The sequence below is a fragment of the Dipodomys merriami genome, unplaced genomic scaffold (genome assembly GCF_024711535.1).
Source record: "Dipodomys merriami isolate MVZ:Mamm:240054 unplaced genomic scaffold, mDipMer1.0.p SCAF_9, whole genome shotgun sequence".
Classification (NCBI taxonomy): Eukaryota; Metazoa; Chordata; class Mammalia; order Rodentia; family Heteromyidae; genus Dipodomys; species Dipodomys merriami.
Genome location: NW_027206512.1, coordinates 24,464,861 through 24,472,328, shown reverse-complemented (window position 1 = coordinate 24,472,328; position 7,468 = coordinate 24,464,861).

Here is a 7,468-nt window from a genome sequence, read left to right as displayed (position 1 = left end):
TAGAGGGGATTTCTTTGAAAGCTACCTTTTAACTCTGTGACATTTCTAAGGAGAAAATTTTCTGAGACAGATTTCATAAAATCTCAGAGATCTGGGAAATATACTATCAGAAAAAACCTAAGGAGGATAATCCTTTCTGAAGTTTTCATTAAATCTGCTAAAATATCTATCAGTGTCTTGTCCATAGAAAGTGCCAGTAAACTTTACTGATTGGTTTTTGAATGGCTTTCAATATTTGCACAAAAACATTATAGTCTGCTTTCCTTGCAAGTAAAAGTTTGAATGTTAAATTAAGTGATGCATCATATATATATATATATATATATATATATATATACACTAACATTTACATTTACATCATAGAATTGTAAATTACTTATGCCATCCACTGATCTATTCAATTCTTCATCACACTGTCAGCTTTATACTTTAATCATGTGTCAAGAATCATTAACTTCTTCTGTATAAAACTATTCCTTAAGAATTACCCTCTCAAAATAAAATTATATTTGAGTGTTTTATCAAATGACTTTTTAAAGTCTCTTTGTGAATACTTTCATTGTACATACTCTATATTTTATCAAAATATAACCCACATAGTTGTTTTGAAAAATACTTTGAGACCCCCTAAATCCACAAGTACCTCTGTTTGAATTATCATCTGGGGCTTCTGTTATTTTAAAAAAATATAAATTGAGCCGGGCGCTGGTGGCTCACGCCTGTAATCCTAGCTACTCGGGAGGCTGAGATCTGAGGATCGCGGTTCAAAGCCAGCCCAGGCAGGAAAGACCGTGAGACTCCTATCTCCAATAAACCACCAGAAAACCGGAAGTGGCGCTGTAGCTCAAGTGGTAGAGCGCTCGCCTTGAGCTGAAGAGCTGAGGGACAGCGCCCAGGCCCAGAGTTCAAGCCTCACGACCGACAAAAAAAAAAAAAAAAAAAAAAAAAAAAAAAAAAAAAAAAAATATATATATATATATATATATATATATATATATATATATATATATAAATTGTCTGACCAAGAGTATCTAATGCATTTGAAAACATAGTTTAAAAAAGAGGGGAGGGGGAATGTCCCTGTAGAAAATGACTCTTCTCAGCACAAGGATGCTTCTGTAAGCCTGGAGAGTAGACCTGAGTTCCTTACATTACAAAGGTTATCCACTCTGTGTGTCCCAGTTAAATGATTCATAACCCTTTAAAATCTGCTCTAAAGTTAAGGTACATACAATAAAGATAACAGGCTCTGAAAATAATTCCTCTCTCATTTTTCATAATGCTAGATATCAGTCCCAGGGGCACCTCTTTTACAGTGATGGATGTCAATCCCAGGGCATGCTACACAGTGCTGTACCTCTGAGCTACATGCCTAGGCCTGAAAATGGTACCTCTCACTAGTATCACCATCTCATTACTAGTGTCCCACTTCTGGGTGAGTTTGTGCATCTAGCCATTATCACTTACAGGTTAAATACTTACAACATATGCTATCTTTAATTAATAAAGCAAATGAAGAAGAAAATAAGATCTGAGGATTACAAACACAAGCCAATCCAGCCAGGCTAATATAGACCTGTCTTAGAAGCTTTTCTGCCACAAAGTCTATAATGAAGTTCGCTAGAAGTATTGGTCCAGTTGGTCCAGGAAATCTTATAGTTCTTCATTATTTAGAAGGCAAAGGAGGAGGATGAATGTAGGAGCTAACCAGATCTCTGCAAATTTAGCCTACCAACTATTATTATGAAGTTTTCTTCCTCTGGCTTTTTGGAACATCTAAAAATGTAAATAACATGTTTTACTTTGGTCAGCTCACATCAGAACCTTAACTTATACATCTTCAAAGAGAATTTTAAGTTACTTTTATTTCTTCTTTGTATGTATCTTTATTCATTTAATTCCTCTTCTTTCATTTACCCCAATCACCTTAAGAAACCTAAAAAGATTCTCAAATTGCCCTTAGGAATCGAATTTCATTTTTTAAGAACTGAAAAGGGAACTAGATATGTTTGATTTAAAACCAATAGGTCCCTCTCTATCCCTCTTTTACAAATTATGAAAGGATTCACTCTGGCTATTGCCAACTGTTCACTGAAACTCAGGAAAAAAAACTGTACTGGATGAAAAGTAATCATCATTTCACAAATGAATATAGCATTTAATTTTGTCTGCATGTCCTTCTTTTCTTTTCCACTCTACCCTATTCTAGAAACAACACTGGACCTTTTACTCACACTTTTGAATTTAAACTCAATTTGATTTAGAAACATGATTCAACTTGTAACAAGAAAAATTCCATGCTAGTAGAGAAGAAGCCTTCAAAGGAATCAAGGAATTAGCTGAACTGTAATTTGACACAGACAAAATTGTTAAAGAAATGAAGCTATCTGGGTGCTTCCACTCAAGGCCTCTGATTTCATAATGCCTTGTTTCTTCTTCCCTTCCTCAGAGCCTAGAAGGAATTTCCCTTGTTCCTCTCTGTAGTATACAGCAGGTATTTCCTGGTTAAATCCTGTTTTTAAAAAAGGAGAGTTTGTTTGTTTGTTTGTTTGTTTAATGTGCTGGCTAATATATAGTCTTCCCAAATCATCATTTTTTAAAGAAAGAGTCTAATCATAGTACACTTAGGGAAGGATAATGGCAGAAATTTTTAGGAAAGACCTTATTGGTCCCTTAGTTGTTAAATAATAGAGGCAACTGCATTTTTAGTTAGGATTGTCATTCTTTTCTGACAGGGCTGAATGTCATATGAGCATTTCTCATGTTTTACTGTGTTGTGAATCTCATTAAAATGAGATATTAACTTCAGAAGATCTGCAGCAGAGAGTTCTATAATATTAACATGCTCCCAAGTGATAATGATTAAACAAGTGAGTGGCCCAAACTTTGGGTGACAAAGTGCATGGCTATTTCCTATAGGTTTTGACTATATACTAACCAGAGATGGATCAAAAAAGGTCTTGACCATTTAAAACAAAAGTGAGGGCTGGGAAGGTGGCTCAGTGGTAGAACATGAAGCCCTGGGTTCCATTCCTCAGCACCACATAAGCAGAAAGAAAAAAAAAGCCGGAAGTGGAGCTGTGGCTCAAGTGATAGAGTGCTAGCCTTGAGCTGAAGAGCTGAGGGACAGTACCCAAGCCCTGCGACCGACCAAAAAAAAAACGTATGACACAGAACACAAAGAGAAGGTTGATCTTGTCTCCTCTCCTACATTTGTCCCATGTGCCTACATGCACACACCCTCAAATTGTTCTAAAAGATTCTACACCCTCAAATGTGAAAACATCAATTTAGTTAACATCTTTTCCAAAATTATTCCAGCCATTGTATTTTCAAGCTCATATCACAACATCTTTTACATTTAATCATTCATTTGTCCTAAATCATGCACTAAATTTGGCCTATGTAAAGAACAGGAAAATGCTACAGAGATCTGATCTTTTCTTATATATCCTTCATAACAACTGGCACTGCACTGGGCACAGTAAGGCTAAGTAAATATTATTTTCTCTTTAAACACTTATGTAAGTGGATAAAAATATAAAATTTCTCAAATATTACTATAATTAACATTTAAATTAAAAATAATCTTTTTCTAATAATATAAACTATAGAATATTTGCAAAATATTGGAAAGTAAGAAACAAAAAATACCAGCTTCTTCCTTAAAACCTTTCCTCACTTATGTATAAGATTCACCGCGTTTTCTTGGTCCATTCATCTACTGAGGGGCATCTGGGTTGGTTCCATATCTTAGCTATGGTAAATAATGCTGCAATAAACATAGTTGTGCTGGTAGCTTTAGTGTGGTCTTGTTTGTAAACATTTGGGTAAATGCCCAAAAGTGGGATTGCTGGGTCATAGGGGAGCTCTATGTGAAGTCTTTTGAGGAACCTCCATACTGCTTTCCAAAGTGGTTGAACAAGTTTACATTCCCACCAACAATGAAGTAAGGTTCCCTTCTGACCACATCCCCTCCAGCATCTGTTGTTATTAGAGTTCTTAATATTTGCCATTCTAACTGGGGTGAGGTGGTATCTCAATGTTGTTTTGATTTGCATTTCTTTTATGGCTAGGGAGGTTGAGCATTTCTTCATGTGTCTATTGGCCATCCTTCTTTCTTCTTCAGAGAAGTTTCTCTTTAAGTCTTTAGCCCACTTATTTATTGGGCCGTTGTTTCTTTGAGGATTTGTTGTTGGGGGATTTAATTTTTTGAGTTCCAAGTATATATACACAATGGAATTCTATGCCTCCATCAGAAAGAATGACATTGCCCCATTTGTTAGGAAATGGAAAGTCTTGGAAAAAATTATATTAAGTGAAGTAAGCCAAGCCCAAAGAAACATAGGTCCCATGGTTTCCCTTATTTGCAATATCTAGTATATGTATGAGTCAAGCAGAAAAGGTCAGATAATGTGATGTTAGGAAAATGAACCCTTAGATATGTATTTAAATGTTTTTTTTCTTTCATGCATTTGTTTCTAACGCATTTATAAGATTATCTCTTTGTTGCTTTGTATGTCCCTCCCCCACAGTATAACCCCTGCTTTCACTATATTTGATGTCAGTATAACTTGTGGAGGAGATGGGGAAAAACAAGTCGATTAAGGATACAGGTGGACCCGTTGCAACAATGAGAAGTACAAGTTGTCATGTCGAAAACGAACTGGACAACTTTGGTGGGGGGGGGGGGGGAGGATTGGGTGGGGGGGCTGGGAAGAGATGTGAAGGGTAAACAAAGGAGGAGGCTGCGATGCTTGATAAGAAATGTACTCATTATCTTGCCCATGTAATTGTAACCCCTCTGTACAGTATGTTCACAATAAAAAAAAAAAGAAGTTAATATTGATGGAAACCATAAAGGTGATTTGGTAGAGATGGCCAACTCTCCACCAAAGAACATTTCTTCCATTTCATTTTGCAGGTGTAGGTTTCAGCTTGTTCTTGTTCTCTGTGTCCTTCATGACTGTGAGTCAAATTGCCCTATATCACTTGAACATTCAGGTTGACAAAAAGAAGTGGTAGGCTTGCCATCAGCTGTCATGTTTACTAACCTCTATAATAAATTCATCGTTCTATAATCTCATAGAAATTCTGCTTCACTGAGTGAATCTTAACATAGGCTTGATCAAAGTATTAATCTTCAAACATTCTCTCTTGACCTCTGCATCTTCTATATACATTTAACTAATTGGGGAGAGGAAGGAGAATAACAAGATGCTGAAACAAGGACACAGGATGACCACTTGTAACAAGACACTATGTTGGAATTGAACTTTACAACCCTGGGGTAGGGAGTGGAGGAGGTGGGGGAAGGAAGGGATAGTAGGAGAAAAAGGAGGGGGTAACAATGCTTGACAAGAAATGTATTCATTACCTTACTCATATAACTGTACCTCCTCTGTACAGCGTCTTTACAATAAAATAAACTTTAAAGAAATAAAAAAAAACAAAAATAAAAACTAAGAGCTGGAGAAAATCCACTCAAAAATAAAGATTCTTTCCCTTAAAAAAAAAAAAAGATTCACCGCGCACTGCCCCCTCCCCGCCCCCCGGCCCCACCAGGCGCTGGCGGCTCACACCTGTAATCCTAACTACTCAGGAGGATGAGATCTGAGGATTGAAGTTCAAAACCAGCCCAAGCAGGAAAGTCCCTGAGACTCTTATCTCCAATTAACCACCAGAAAACTAGAAATGGTGCTGTGGCTCAAGTGGTTGAGCACTTGCCTTGAGCTAAAGAGCTCAGGGACAGTACCCAGGCCCAGAGTTCAAGACCTACAACTGACCAAATAGAAAAAAGATTTTTTTTCAACTAACAATAACAGACACTGGTGGGGCTGAAGCCAAAAGGGAATGTTACTACACTGTTGGTGGGAATGTAAACTTATCTGACTATTCTGGAAAGCAGTATAGAGGTTCCTCAAAAGACTAAACATAAAACTTCCTTATGACCCAGCAAAACAAGGCCATACTAAAGCTACCAGCACAACTGTGTTCACTGCAGCATTTGGGGGGGGGGGGGGGTGAGGGGGTCTGGTCATGGGGCCTGAACTCTGGGCCTGGGCAGTGTCCCTTGGCTCTTCAGCTCAAGGCTAGTGCTCTACCACTTGAGCCACAGCCCCACCTCTGGCTTTTTCCTTTTTGCTTATGTGGTGCTGAAGAATGGAATCCAGGGCCTCATGCATGCAAGGCAAGAGCTCTACCACTGAGCCACCATCCCAGCCCTGCAGCATTGTTTACCATAGCTAAGATATAGAATCAACCCAAATGCCTGAGTGGAGAAATGGATCAAGAAAATGTAGTATATATGCACAATGGAATTCTATGCTTCCATCAGAAAGAATGACATTGTCCCATTCATGAGGAAATGGAAAGACTTGGAAAAAATCATATAAAGCAAAGTAAGCCAGATCCAAAGTAACATAGGTTGCATGGTTTCCCTCATTTTTTATAACTAAAATGTGTCTATAAATCTACAAGTAAACACACTGGATTGTAGAAGACAAAAAAATATAGTTGGTCATAATAAATTATACAAGACTCTAGACATGTATACAGTGAGACCAAAGGAGGATATTCTTAGGAGAAGATCACAAAGGCTCAAAAGCTATATGCATATGATCACATAAAATGATGTTTATTGAAATGAACTTCAAGAAATGGAAATGAGGTTTTTTGTTATTTTTTTCTTTTTTAGTCTCCTTTGCCACTGCTTGTGTTTTCTAAACCTTTTGTTTTTGTCTGTTTGGGGGAGGGTAAGAGAGAGAACAGAAATGGTGGTACAAAGGGTAAACAAATACAGCAGTGATACTGGCTAGACACTATGTTGAAAATGAACTATACAATTTGTGGAGGTGGGGGAGGGTCAGTAGGGAAATACTGGTAGAAAACAATAGAAGACATGACACTGTTCAAAAAGAAATGTGCTCATTACTTGACTTAGGTAACTGTAACCCTTCTGTACATCACCTTTACAATAATAAAAACATTTTAATTATATTTTCAAAGTTAATTTCCTTTCTTTTCTTTTTTTTAATACTTTTTTTTTTATTCAAGGTCTATGTTTACTAGAAAGGCATTCTGCCACTAACTACTGGGAATTTCTTAATGCAAAAATCAAATTTTATTCACAGTCTGCAAGTTATGAAATAATAAAATAGCCAATGACACAACCTTACATTTTAAGTCAATCAGTGAACCGCCCTCACCAGTTTGGTCTCTACCAACTTCTTTTTTTTTTTTAATTTGGGGGGGGGGTCCGGTCATGGGGCCTGAACTCTAGGCCTGGGCGCTGTCCCTCAGCTCTTCATCTCAAGGCTAGCGCTCTACCACTTGAGCCACCGCACCACTTCCGGCTTTTTTCTTTTTGCTTATGTGGTGCTGAGGAATCGAACCCAGTCCACCAACTTCTTTAAACCAAAGAATAAAGCTCACCAATCTTATCACCAAATCCTGAGGCATGTATTTA